General features: G+C 44.0%; 1 protein-coding gene and 1 pseudogene across 2 annotated transcripts in view; one reads left to right on the plus strand and one right to left on the minus strand.

Moving 5' to 3' along the window:
* ATP8A2 (ATPase phospholipid transporting 8A2) overlaps window positions 1-15,259 on the minus strand; it is a 417,266-nt gene that overhangs the window by 260,627 nt on the left and 141,380 nt on the right. The gene's annotated exons all lie outside the window — the stretch shown is intronic.
* LOC135322752 (solute carrier family 25 member 3-like) lies at window positions 7,438-8,044 on the plus strand (annotated as a pseudogene).

The raw sequence follows: 15,259 nt of genomic DNA on the forward strand, positions 1-15,259 counted from the left end.
TTAAGTCAGACAGAAAAAGACAGATATCATATGATATCACTTATATGTGGAAATCTATGTACATGACACAAATGAATTTACTTACAGACTCACAGACATAGAGAACAAACTTATGTTTACCAGGGGGGGAAATGGGGGTAGGGATAAATTAGGAGTTTGGGATTAGCAGATACAAACTACTACATATAAAACAGATACACAACAAGGTCCTACTGTAGAGTGCAGGGAATTATATGCAATACCTTGTAATAGCCTATAATGAAAAGAACACAACAAAGAACATATATGTGTGTACAGTAGAATCACTATGCTGTACACCAGAAGCTAACACAACATTATAAATCAACTATACTTCAATAAAAAAGAACTAAAACATTACAAATACAGTTGAAACTGTGTCTCTCCCCCCACAAAAAAATTAAAATTAAAAAAAATTAAAAGATGAGTCTGACCCAACAGATACTGGGCTGGAAGCTCACAAGGGAAACTAGCCAGGAGCCCCTGGAAGTGATCCGGGCAGGTTTCTCTTTGTCTAGAAAGGAGTAGAAAGAGAGGACGCTGCCCCATCACCGAGGCACTTGGAAAAGAAAAACGAAAAAAAGGAGTAGGATGTTTCCTAAATCCCTCCCCAAACACAAGACTACAGGAGAGAAGATGCTTTCCTGTTTGGGAGTCTGGTCAGATTGGGTTTCCTACTGAATGGCTCTGCCAGTAAGAGGTTTTTGAACCCCCTACTAAAGAGTTCATTGTTCTGTCAAGTCAAATACAAAATAACTATTTTCTAGAAAGAGTATATATATATATGATGTCAAATAATCACGTAATAGGTTATCTATGTTTTCCTTTCCACTTTGACAAAATTCAACCTTTTCATTTTGGCACACATAAAAACATCTATTTCTGGTGAAGCGTGGGGAGTCTGGGTAGATGCAGTGAGGTGTTCCGATAACTCACACAGGATAAACTGTGTTTCTAGGGAAACAATCAGACTGTCCTGAGGTAGCGCTCACATGTGGCCTCCAGCCCAGATGAGATCTCACACTCTGAACAGAGCCCTGAAATGACTTCTTTCCTTGCCACCCTCCACCTCGCACAGAGGTCTGTACTTCTCCGGGATGACAGCTTTGGGGAAGAGCCCCTGAGTTTGCAAATGCAGAAATATCTAAGCCAGACGGGAAAAAACAACCCAGCTCACCCTTTCCCAGATACCAGTGAACATTCAGGACACCCTAAGGCATCTATGCCCAAGCTCTCAAGTTGGGAACATTCTCCTTAATTTGAAATTTCAATCCTCTGATTTGTACTCCCAATCACATCATGAACTTCCAACCATTATCCACCTGTCAGAACACGTATCCTCCAAGACACTGATTTTTCAAGTAAATAAACAACCACATGAATAAATAATGTAATTATATTAATTTAATTTATGTATCATATCACAGGGAGGAAGCACCAACTGGGGGGTTTCCACTTAAAATGTCCTTTTTGAGCCTGTCTCTCATGCTCTCAGGAGAACTCAGGCCTGCTTTTGGAAGGTGTGCTTATCCAACCCATGAACTCCAACAGATCCCAGGAGCACATTTTCAATACTCTTCTAAACACCTTCATTCTCTGAAATATACTCATCAGAACAAAAATGAGTGCCCAGGTCTTCTGAGAAGTTTGTATACGATATTCTTTCAGAATCCTTTCCAACTCATGGTGGAATGATTTCACATTCTATCAAAAGCACACAAGCTATTTTTGATGCATATTGGTCCCTTCTTATTTATAGTATATGTTAAGTTCTTACGTTCTTTTGCTTAATTTTTTTTTAAATTGAAGTATAGTCAGTTACAATGTTTTAACTTCTAGTGTACAGCACAAGGTCCCAGTCATGCATATATATACATATATTCATTTTCATATTCTTTTCCATTAAAGGTTATTACAAGATATTGAATATAGTTCCCTGTGCTGTACAGAAGTATAGTTGATTTACAATGCTAGTTTCAGGTGTACAGCAAAGTGATTCAGTTATACATACACATACATGTATACATATATTTTTTTCTTTTCAGATTTTCTTCCATTATATGTTATTACAAGAAATTGAATAGAGTTCCCTGAAAAGCATATAAGATATTAATGAGAAAAGACCATGTCATATTTCTCCAAATATTAAAACGAAAAACTACTCGATAAAATGCGTAACTCCCACAGTCACCAGCATCTGAAAACAACTGGAGGCGGGTCCCTAGGGACCAGGCGCACCTGGCCTGATGTGGCTCCATCTGCCCTGCTCTACAGCTCGCCTATGGACTAGGCTTGGTTTCATCAGAACCATGTGCCCTCTGGAAAGGAGACGAGTCAGACATTTTGACGCCTTTGAGGTTGACAACTGCAGGGCAGTGGCTGCGGTGACACTGGACTCGGCTCCTGCTCGGCCACTTGGCATCCCGGTCATGGACGCACACCCAAGGGCAAAGCCGAAGACGATGCAACACACAGGTAATTGACATTTCTGCCGTTCCCCAAATCCCGTCCCGCGAGGGCCCCACCACCACCTCACGGAGACCACGACCACTTCACATGTTCACCTGGTTTGTAAAACCAGATGCTAACAGGCGGGCAGACACTTCCAGGGGAGCAGTCGGAATTACGGACGAAGGGAGCAAGAAACAGCAGGTCACCCCCATCTGGTTCCAGAACACTCCCACGGAAGCAGAGAAGTAAAGGGAAAAGGGAATAGGCAGAAGGATCCTCCCAAGACCCCCGATGTGCACCCGGTGATGGCAGTCGGCTCCCAAGCCATGCGGGGACAAGACTGGTGAATCTGCTACGTTCCAACGCCCCCAGTGAAATTCGCTTCTGGAGGGAGGCAAGTGGGAAATACTCCAGACATGGTTACAGCCTGCAAACGCCTGCAAACAGAACTTTTTCACTTCAGCGCCTTTCCCAGTTCTGTGCTATTTACAACCACAGTCACACTGTAATTTTGAAAAATGATTCAAGTTTCACTGTCTTGATAGCCAAGCCACGGGAGAAAACGTACCGCTGGGGGGTTGGGGGGTGAGGAGAATGTGCCAGAAAGTTCTCTTTCTTTTGAAGTTTCGATCTCGCTTTGCCCTCCAGGTCTGACGGGAATTTTACACCCTTTAGAGACAAAAAGGAGTAAGAAGTCAGGTCTGTTGCAAGGATTACACACCTCCTACTAGGAGAGACAGAAACGAGACAGCAGTCCCGGGAGGGAGCCCATTCTAAGCTTTTCCTACTGAAAAATAGGGGCCAATGGGCACCAGAGACATTTCAAGGCCAATCTGTTTCAACCAGTTCAAGACCTAATGACTTGCAAATTGGGAGTTAGAGATTTTCAAATATTAACTATTCCATGTATAATAGATAAACAGCAAGTTTCTTCTGTACAGCACAGGGAACTCTATTCACTACCTTGTGGTGACCTATAATAAAAAAGAACATGAAAAGGAATATATGTATGACTGAGACATGATGCTGTGCACCAGAAATTGACACACTGTAACTGACTATACTTCAATTTAAAAAAACGAAAGACTTAATGAATTGATTGAGGAACTAAAACTGCATGGGATGGAAAAACATTAAGTGAGGAGGCATAATTTATAAAAAATACCTAATTTTCATGCTTCCTTCCATACATGGCTGAAAATAAACAAAACAAGCAGCTGAGGGCGTGCCCTAGGTCCTCGTGGACAGATATAATTTCTGGGGGGGTCACACGTCTGGACCCTCAGCAGGAGCCCTGCACAGGCACCATGACCAGGATGAATGTGTTCACATCCCAGAGGTCTGGGGGCTTCTCTGAGTGCAGAAATATTACTTTGGACAGAAAATGGCAATCCTTGGGTGGCTAGCTTTTAACTTGAGACATGGGCACCATTCTGAGGGCTCATAGTCCTGGTGGAACCCAAAGCAAGTCGCCATCCAGCTCCTGACTACCTTCTGCTGACCCAGGAGAAATGACTGAAAAGAGAAGCTTAATGGTGACAAAGTGGCACTGGGACTAGAGAATTTCCACCCCATGTTCAGTACCATCTTTCACTTTTTGCCCCCTAAAATCATTTTCTCTTTTTCTCCTGCCTAGGACCACACAAGCGAATAAACACACTTTTTAAATTGCACGATCCTTTTATGTTAGCTCAGTCCCCATTTTCCTTCCTTCCTTCCTTCCTTCTCTTTTCTTTTCCTCCATTGTTGTGAATCATCCTTTATAAGCCTAACTGCTTTCCCCACGTGACCAGGAGCTGTCTGGGTAGGGAACATGGAGGACCATGACCACACTTGTGTTTGGGGTAAGAAATCGAGCTTCCTAGAGGAGCAGGGCAGGGTGCACAGGCAGTGGAAGTGTCAGTTTGTAAAATGTCACAAGATTAAGATGAATTAGTCAGTAAGCTCGTACGGTTTTAGTACCACATTGGTTGAAGTATTTTTTCCTTCGATTCCTACAATTACATCGGTATTACACATGACAGGAGGAGAGTAATGAGGCTCAATTTCCTGTGTGGTGCACAGAAATCAGAGCCACTGCTTTCCAGTCACAGCAGCTGGCCTCGCCACGGGTCATCGATCCTGATTCTCCTGAAGCGAGACAGGACTCGGCAAGCGGAGTCCCCGGCACAGCTACAGGAGGCCGTCCGTGCTCACAGGTAAGACCCTCACAGGGCGGTGGGGACAGTGCGCCTGAGAGCTGCAGGCAGGGCCTGAATGCACAGACGCGCTCGCGAGGGAACTAAGAAATGACACAGATGTTCGTTCTGAAGACGAGCTGGAGAGATTATTTTCAGGGACTACTGGCCAGAAAATCAAGACTTTTGTCTCTGCTCTGCCCCTTTCCTCTCTTCCACAATCCTTATACTATTTGCGTCTCCCAAAGCCTCCCAAACCCGAGCCTGCCCCCTCCTACCCCCTCCCGCTCCCTAATTGCTGCCTCCTTCCTCTGGGACCCAGGCTCTTCCGGGCTTAAATAAGTATGTTCACAGTCTTGAAATGTCTTAATAGCTATCATATGCAAGGGAAATCAGATTGAATATATTAGCTCCAAAAGCAGAACGGGGCCCTAGTGGCACAGATTTTGACCCCGTCCCAGGGTCAAATGCATCTGCACTCAGAGAAGTAAACTGGCCAGCCTGGCAACCGGTGGAGGCAGTTCCAGAAACATCACTGACAAACAAATGCAGAGAATGAAAAAAGTAAATAAATGCAGTCCAGAATTAGAAGTCTGGAAGTGAAGAAAATATAGAGTCTTTTTTTTTTTTTAAAGAAAGTACACATTTAAAAACTGAAATCCTTATAGTTTGGGATTTGACTTCTTTACCAAATGTGTGAGGAAAGATTATCTCCCCACCCACAGTTCCAGCCCCTGAAAGGAAGGGACGGGGTCCGCCAGGCCCGCCGCACGTGGGGTGACGCCGCAAGAGGCTGCAGGGGCGCTGACGATGCTGCGGCCTGGGCTCAGAAGGCCTGGGATGCGCTGGGGCATCTGTAAGGACAAGCTGAGATGGAGCTGGAATTTCCTTGGGCATCTTGTATGGTCCCTGTAGGAAAAACCTGCTGCCTTCAAACAGGACAAAGGTGTACAGAGAGACAGGCAAAGGAAGAGATGGGAGACAGACAGGTGGACATTAGCTCCGAGCCGGTACCCCCCTGAGGTGGACGCTCGCTGGTGGGTCCTCACTGGACAAGGCTGCACCCTGCTCCTCTGTCCCTTTCGAAAGGCTAGAGGGTATGATATACAGAACCATGAATTAGAAAGGAAATAAATAAAATCTCCAGCTACGAAACGGACAAGGGAACAGCACCACGATTCCACACATGGGACCAAGCCCTTGCATTGAGTTGGAAAAGCATCACGCTGTGACTCCAGGCAAAGCCTTTAGACAAACAGAGCATCCAAGCCCAGAGCTGGACCGCAAGGGCATCTACAGGCTTTAAATGAAGGTGTCCGCAGGAAAACCTCCTAAGACACAGGCTGTTGCCACCCGTTTATTCTCAGGAAGTCGAACGGAATCAAGCTAAGGGCTCTTCGGTCCACCTGGTAAATTTATTTAAATTTAAAGTCACACTTGTGTCTGTACTGGCTTCACCGCCCCCATAGAAAAGGGGTTAAAACTTCCTCCCGGAAGCAGTTTCGCTTTATGCAGCTAGACCTAATCACTCATTCACGTGACAAACGCTAGTGAACATGTAAGACAGCAGGGCGCTGTGTCAAGAAATCAGGAATGTAGAATAACCGGGCTATGCTGTCCTCACGTGTGTCACGGTCTAAGGGAAGAGACAGCGTGCCTGCCAAAAACGACTTCCATCCGAGGCACTAAAACATTAACAGCCAAGAGCTGTAAAGGTAAGTGATAAGGAATCTTTTTTTTAAAGTAGATATTACTTTGACAAAGCTTTCCTAATCACCCACAACTGGAAGATTTGATACCTGGGCCAGATTTGGAGGGAGAAGTCAACGAGAGACACAGGAAGAAAAGAAGGCAAGGGAGGGGAAACTGGAGTAAAGGAGACTACAGAACGGGGACCCTCAGATTCTCCACCAGGAACGCAGACTGGCATAGTGTGAACACAAAGGGACCTGATGGGAACTGCTGGGCAAAGACCACCAGGCTGGATTACTGGGGCGTCTTGAAGGGGGGCCCCAGAAGCTGAGACTTCATTTTGAAGTTACTAAGATGATATTTTTTGAGTGATTAGATCAACAAAATGCTTTAAAAACATGAGACAGACAGAAACACTGAACAGCAGATGAGGACGGGGGGCAAGGGGTAGGAAGCCACCGTGACAACACAGGTGGAAGGCCCAGGGACAGTCAGCTAAGAAGGCAGCCAGGAGAGCGGGGAGAAGAGAACACTTCGGCCCAGACTGAACACACACGCCAAGCGGCCCCGACAGTGGGGCGAGAGGCTGCTGTGCAGAGCAGCCGCTTCAGTAACCCCCACCCCCCGCAGGGAGCCATTCCCAGGCTCTGAAAGGCGCCCAGAGTAACAGCATGATTACATGAAACGTTACTACTCAGATTTCAACAAAGTGGGAATCTCTTCCTTCAAAAAGTAATTACCTACACCCATTAGAACAGCCAAAACCCCGGACACTGACAGCATCAAACGCTGGTGAGGATGTGAAGCAACCGGAACTCTCCCTTGTTGCTGGTGGGAATGCAGATGGCACAGCCACTCTGGAGACAGTCTGGAAGCTTCTTCCACAACTAAACACACTCTCCTGTATCCTCCAGAAACCTCACCCTGTGGTGTTTACCCAAAGCAGCTAAAAACCTGCACATGGATGTTTATAGCAGCTTTATTCACAATTACTGAAACTTGGAAGCAACTAAGGTGTCCTTCAGTAGGTGAGTGAATAAATAATAAATAAACTATGGTACATCCAGACAATGGAAGGTAATTCAGCACACACAAAAGAATGAGCTGTCACCTGGCTCCTATGGAAGCTACTAAGGTTTGAATTCAGACCCAACCAGGTTACGCCAACACTTCAAGGGAGGCAGCTCCCAAAACGTGTAAGGAAGAGAATTTAAAGGCATTCTACGAGGGGTTGCTTCTCTCTGGGTGACACAGATACCATACATCATGATGAAGTTCACCTGCTCTGAATGTACCGTGGAAGCATCAGGCACGTTTGTGGTTCCCAAGCCCCAAAGTGAACGTTCAAAGGCAGAGCAGCTGCTAGTCCCATTTGTGGCAGGTTACGTAGCTGGAGTCTTCTGTGCCATTGTTCCTCACCTGCTGATTCTCTGGTGTCTGTGTTGGATAAAGAGAAGGGTAGCAGGGCTTCTCAGGTCCTCCAGAGACTTGGATTTAGAGGTACGTGGAGGGACTCTGCCCGCGTCATCTTGATCGACACTCTGACTCCACTGCAGTGGTTCACCTACGACCCTGTGAAGGTCTCCTTCAGGCTTCCTCGCCCTCCTCCACCTGAGATGCCAGGATCTCTGAAGAAGCAGCTTGGGTTGACTCAGCAGAGAGATGGAAGCAACTGTGGACTGAATCTGCTTGTTGATCAGTGTTGAAATGCAAAAGGAACTTTTATATATTCGATACAGTGTAGGAAATTATCTTGTTCCTGATATAATTACTGTAGTTCTCTTGCAAGAGTTTCAAACCGACTGTCGGAATAAACCCAATTGTTCATGAAAAAAATGAGCTATCAGCCATGAAACGACAAGGAGGAACCTTAAATGCATATTGCTAAGTGAAAGCAGCTTATCCGAAAAGGCTACGTGCTGTACAATTCCAAGTCTGTGACATCTGGGAAAGGCAAAACTATGGAGACAGTCAAAAATAAAAGCAGCATTTGCCAAAGGCTGTGGGGGAGAGGCTGAGATAAGCAGGCAGAGCACCAAGGATCTGGAGGGCAGGGAGACTAAGCTGCATGGAACGGCAACGGTGGACACCTGTCACTGCTGCTTGTGCAAACTCACAGGTGAGCCCTAAGGTAAACAATGGACTTTGGGGGATAATCAGTTGTAACGAATGTACCACCTGGTGAGGGACGTTGATCGTGAGGGAGGCTGTGCGTGTGTACAGGTAGGAAGATGGGAAATCTCTGTACCTTCCCAATAACTTTGCTGTGAACCATAAACTGCTCTAAAAATTGTCTTAAATTTAAATAATGACCAAAAAAGAAAGTAACATCCTGGAAAATGGAATAGGGTGCTCAGAGAATTGGTCCCTCCACTGAAGCAATGATTAAGCTGACAAATACTGACACAATCAACTCCAAGATTTAGTTAAACAGCTGCAGTGACCAGGGGTGTGCTTAGTGATGACAAAGATGGTGGGTGAATTTCGTTAAGGAAGCGCCGTAGCCTTCCTGTTTCCTTGCCTACAGGCCCCCATTCCGCAGTGCCATGCGGTGGCCACAAGGGTGGTAGCACACATTCCTAGCCTGCCTTGCTGGTGCCGGGAGCTAACATAGACCTTATTCTTAAAATGCGATGGTTGTGCCTTTTGACCTGTCTGGTGTTTCTCACAAGGATGGGCACAGAGGTTGACCTTTGTTTCACCCCTACTTCCTTGGGCTGGAATGATTTTCCAAGTGGTGGTGGCATCTGTTGAAAGATTAAAGACATTCACTATCTGGGGCAAGCAGCGTGCAGACCCAAAAGCCTGGAATGAAAAGGCTGGGGAGGAAGCTTCTTAAGGGAATGGGGCTTGGAAGGGCCACCACACGTACCATGAACGCTAGAGTGCATCGTGCACACCCAGGAAAGACACGTGCCCAGAGAAGTTCCCAGAGGACCCTAGGCCTGCAGCACTGGAGAGCCTGTCAACTCTGCACAAACTGGAGACAAAGGCCAGAGCACAGTGCAGGTGCCTGCCTTCACCCCCGGCTCACAGCTAAGCTGCAAAGGCAGACGAAGGGTTTTGTTTTTGTTTTTGGCTCCAAGTATTTAAGGAAATCTGTCAGCTCACCGATGACCACTAAGAAAACACAGCAGAGACTTCAGTAACCAACACCAACAGAATGGACACTTCGGTAGCAACATGGGACAAGGAATACGCTCTCCGTAAAGAACAGTTTGGAAAAGTCACTAAACAAATGGCAGCTCTGAACAGTCAACAAAAAGCCTGGTTAGAAGAAGAATCTGATTCCCGGAGTTATCACATTATAATACTTAAACTAACCAGTCCGTCCCCTGCTCCAGAATTAGAAGGCATACAAAGAAACAGGTAAATAAGTCCCATTCAAAGGGAAAAAATAAATGGAAAGAAATCATCCCTGAGGAAGCTCAAAAAATGGACTTACCAGACAAAGACTTTAAATCAACCATCTTACACATGGTCAAAGAGCTAAAGGAAATATGGACAAAGAAGCAGAGGAAATTAGGAAGATGATGTACAACAAAATGGAGAATATCGAGAAACAGAAATTATGAAAGGAACCAAATAGAAATTCCGGCGCTGGAAAGTATAACGGTTGAAATGAAAAAATCACTGCAGAGGTTTAAGAGCAGATATGAAGAAGCAGAAAGAAGATTCAGCAATCTTGAAGATAGAACAATTGAAATTATAGACTGGTGAACAGAAAGGAAAAAAGAATAAAAATAAAAAGAGCCAGAGGGACCTGCAGGACACCTTTGAGCATGCCTACACACGCGTAAGGTAGCCTCAGGAGGAAAGGAGAGAGACAAAGGAGCAGAATGTTTGGAGAAATGATGGCCCCCAAATCCCAGACTTGGTATAAGACGTGAATCTACACATTTGTAAAGGTCAACAAACTCCAAGAAGGATAAACCCAGAGATCTACACTGAGACACATTATAATAAAACCACTGAAAGACAAAGGCAAAGATTACTGAAAACAGCAAGAGAGAAGTGACTCCCCAGGTACAGGGGATCATCAATAAAATTCGCTGCCAACTTCTCATCAGAAATCATGGACACCAGAAGGCAGGGGGATGAACTATTTAAAAGTGTTGGGAAAAAAAAAAACCTACTGACCAAGAATCCTACATTTGGCAAAACTACATTCAAAAACGAAGGAAAAAATCAAAACATTCCCAGATAAACAAAATTTGAATTCATCCCTAGACCTGCCCTACAAGAAATTCTAAAGAGAAATGCATCCATCTGCCTGACACGAAAGGACACAACTAAGAAATAAAAGAACTCCAGGGAAGGTCACTGCACAGGGAAATAGAAAATCCCGTATTGTATTTTGGGTTTGCAACCCTTCTTTTTTGTTGCCTTTATGATGTAAAAGAAAAAGGCATAAAATAATAATTATAAATCTAAGTTAACAGGCACACAATGTCCAAAGGTGAAATTTGTGACAGTAACAACACAAAGTTGGAGGTAGGGGGACACAGGGCTATCGGAACTTTTGTACGCTGTCGAAGCTAAACTGGTGTCAACTCAAACTACATTGTTCTAAATTTATGATGTTAATTGTAATCCCCATGGTAACCACTAAGTAAATAAAAAGTACACAGAACAGGAAATGAGGAGTGTCTCAGTCTGTTCAGGCTGCTGTAACAAGATACCACAGACTGGGTGGCTTATAAACCACAGAAATTTATTTCTCATAGTTCTGGAGGCTGGAAGTCCAAGATCAGGGCTCCAGCCTTGTTGGGTGGGGGCCTTCTTTCAGGTTGCAGAGGTCTCCTATGTCCTCACATGGTGCAGGGGTCAGGGAGCACCGTGGGGCCTCTTTTATATGATCATTAATCCAAGCTACCCACCTTCCAAAGGCCCCACCTTCTAATACCATCGCCTTAGGAATTAAAATTTCAACATATGAATTTGGGTGATACAAACATCCTGACCATAGCAAGGAGGAAGTCAAAAAGGTACCCAAGGGTATTATTTCATTATCTGAAGAAAATGAAAACACTACCTTGAAAAGATACCTGCATCTCTGTGCTCCCTGCAGCATTATTCACAATAGCCAAGAAATGGAATCAATCTAAGTGTCCATCAGTGGATGAATGAATAAAGAAGATGGACAGGGGAATACTGCTCAGCCATAAAAAGGAATAAAATCCTGCCATTTGTGAAGACATAGATGGATCTTGAGGGCATTACATGAAGTAAAATAAGTCACACAGAGAAAGACAAATATAGTACTATCTCACACGTGGAATCTGAAAACAAAAACCTAAGATCACAGATGAAGAGAACAGGCTGATGGTTGCCAAAGTTAGGGTTTAGGGTTAGGGTTACAGAAAAACATATATATGGTTTTTAGTCTTCAATTTGTATTGGCATTTTTCACAGAACGAGAACAAGTAATTTTAAAATCTGTATGGAAACACAAAAGATCCCGAATAGCCAAAACAATCTTGAGAAAGAAGAATGGAGATGGAGGAATCACACTCTCTGACTTCAGACTATACTACAAGGCTACCATCATCAAAACAGTATGGTACGGGCACAAAAACAGACACACAGATCAATGCAACAGGATAGAAAGTTCAGAAATAAACCCATGCATTTATGGTCAATTAATCCATGACTAAAGAGGCAAGAATATACAATGGAGAAAAGACAGTCTCTTCAATAAGTGCTGGGAAAACTGGTCCCCAACATGTAAAAGAATGAAATTAGAACACTGTCTAACATCATATACAAAAATAAACTCAAAATGGATTAAAGATCTAAATGTAAGACTGGAAACCATAAAATTCCTATAGGAAAACATAGGCAGAATATGCTTTGACATAAATCATAGCAATTTTTTTTGGACCCATCTCCCATAGAAAAGGAAATAAAAGCAAAAATAAACAAATTGGACCTAAGTAAACTTAAAAGTTTTTGCACAGCAAAGGAAACCATTGACAAAATGAAAAGAGAATCTACTGAAATTGAGAAGATATTTGCAAATGATATGACCAAAATCTTAAACAGCTCATACAACTCAACGTCAAAAAAAAAACAAACAGATTGAAAAATGGACAGAAGACCTGACTAGACATTTTTTCGAAGAGGGTATGCAGATAGCCAACAGGCACATGAAAAGATGCCCAACATCACTATCAGGGAAATGTAAATCAAACCATAATGAGATATCACCTCACACATGTCAGAACAGCTATTAACGAAAAGAACACAAATAACAAATGTTGGCAAGGAAGTGGAGAAAAGGAAACCCTCGTGCACTGTTGGTGGGAATGTAAATTGGTGCAGCCGCTGTGGAAAACAGTATGGAGGTTCCTAAAAAAAAAAAAGAAAGAAAGAAAAGAAAAGAAGAAAAGTACCATATGGCCCAGCAATTCCACCCCTGGGTATACATCCAAAAAAGCTGCAAAACACTAATTTGAAAATGTAAACATGCACTCTAATGTTCATAGCAGCATTATTTACAATGACCACGGTATGGAAGAAACCTAAGTGTCCATTAACAGATGAATGGATAAAAAAGATGTGGTATACATATACACAACAGAATACTACTCAGCCATAAAAAAGAACAAAATTTTGCCATTTGCAACAATGTGGATGGACTTGGAGGGTATTATGCTAAGTGAAATACGTCAGAGAAAGACAAATACTATATGATATCACTTGTATATGGAATCTAAGAAATACAACAAACTAGAAAATATAACAAAGAAGCAGCAGATTCACAGATACAGAGAAAAAGCTAGTGGTTATGGGGTGGGGGAGGGAAGTGGGGGAGGAGCAACATAGGGGGAGGGGAGTCAGAGGTACCAACTACTAAAATATAAAATAAGCTACAAAGTGTATATTGTACAACACAGGGAATATAGCCAATATTTTATAATAACTACAAGTGGAGTATGACCTTTAAAACCCGTGAATCACTGTATCGTCCACCTGTAACTTGTGTAATATTATACATCAACTGTACTTCAGTAAAAAAAAAATACTGACGCAGAAGTCACGGTAGCACTGAACTCACTTGTAGATGCATTAGTTGAATTTTATTAAACTTGCACATTTGGGGGCTTCACCAACTTTGGAGTCACTCCAGACGGAATGATGTGCACCTGCCATCAACTGCGTGTGTGATCCTGGCTGAGACACTCACCTTCTCCGAGCCTCGCTTTTCTCAGCAGGGCAGACGGAGCCACCGCATCCCATTCCGGAGCTGGAACCTGTTCACTGGGGTGACCGCTGATGATCCCAGCACGGAGCACAGGCAGGGCGGGTGGTGAAACGTGCACCCCCTCGCTCTGACCTGCTCTGATCTCTTTCCTTTGTATGTGCGCTGCTGCCATCAGTTCTCCAACATGGTGCTTGGAAATGAGCTGATACCTACATACAAGGGCTTTCTTCTGCATTGTAACAGGATGCTGCAGCCAAATGTTCCAGGTCCCAGAAGACCCTTCGGCAGACCCAGGTTTCTTTAAGCTTTTCAAGGGCATCTTCTTAGATCCCCCAGCTAATAGTTTCAAGGGACATTTGCAGCCTAAAGACAGTTGCACACTTACAGTCCAGGAGAGGAATCTAAATATCACACATTCACACCATTTAACTGTCTTCCTCAGACCCCAGTGCCTGCACAGACACAAATCAGCTCTGCTTACGGATTTATTGTAAACGTAAATTCAGAAATGCAATACACTTCATACAGTTGCTGCAAGCAACGGTGATCATTTTAAAACCACTGAGCATGTGGTCAGCCCTCAGCAAATCCTGTCCTAATCATCAACCTGAGAAATACACTACAAGTACCCCACCTCCAGCTGCCAAAGACCTAACAAGCTAAAAGGCATGTATAATCATATATTGTTAAGTTTACTCTCTCTCCCAATTTGCTAAAAAAATATGCACAGCTGGGGGGGGGGGGGTCTTAAATTACCCACCATGTAATCACCCGAGCACATTTTAAAGCGTTTGTCTCTTTTCTTGCGCACCCTCACAGGCTAGCTCAGACAGCGGCCCCTCGTGTACAGCGTTCATTAAGCTACCTGAGCAAATGTGTGGGCTTTTACTAAGCGGGTATGTTAGGTGCCAGAAACCAAAGACTACCTGACTACCTTGTTTAATAAGGGAATAGTACTCGATGTGTGACTTGGTTTATTGCTTCACATCTGAGCACAGTCTCTTTATTTTCTATGACGTGTCCGGCGGTCTGACAATTTGTCATCGTCACTAACCCGTGGGCATCCTTTGTTGGTCTGTTTTAGTTGATAGTGCGGGATCTAGATTTTTGGCTCCAAGCTGCTGTTTTTTATGCCAACATCATTCACAAAAAGCTCTTACGTCTTATTTGGGAGTATGATTTGATACTAGAATAGATCCAGCTGGCGGGCTGGCTGCTTCTCGACTGCCCCCGGCTTGTTACTCTGTGCCCCTCGCTCCACGCTCTGAAGGATCGCCGCAGGGACTTGGGCTCTGGTACTTACGGGTCAAGCCCTCTCCCCAGATCTGCTGTTTCAGAATATACCACTGGACTTTCCGGCCCATTTATTTTCCGCATGAATTTTAAAATCACAGCAAGATTTCAATGAACAGGGTGTGTTCCGCTTTAGGGAAGAAAAAGCGCCAACAAGAGGATGGCACTGAGACGTAAACGTGGGGAAAGGGTCAACGTGGGCTCTCCCACCCACGTTAACTACGAGGGGAGAAGAGAAATGGGTATTTCACAGAAGACTTTTAAAAGCTGAACATTTGGAAGAGTTAAACTTGTCTAAAATAAAGGGCCTGACAGTAAAAATACTGAGCTCCTCTCTTCCCGCACCCTGTTAACAACAACTGACTTCGACCGGTTCTAGTTCATTAAAAATAAAAGGGAAAAAATGGCTAATAGCAAATTC

Source organism: Camelus dromedarius, chromosome 13, assembly GCF_036321535.1.
Source record: "Camelus dromedarius isolate mCamDro1 chromosome 13, mCamDro1.pat, whole genome shotgun sequence".
NCBI lineage: Eukaryota > Metazoa > Chordata > Mammalia > Artiodactyla > Camelidae > Camelus > Camelus dromedarius.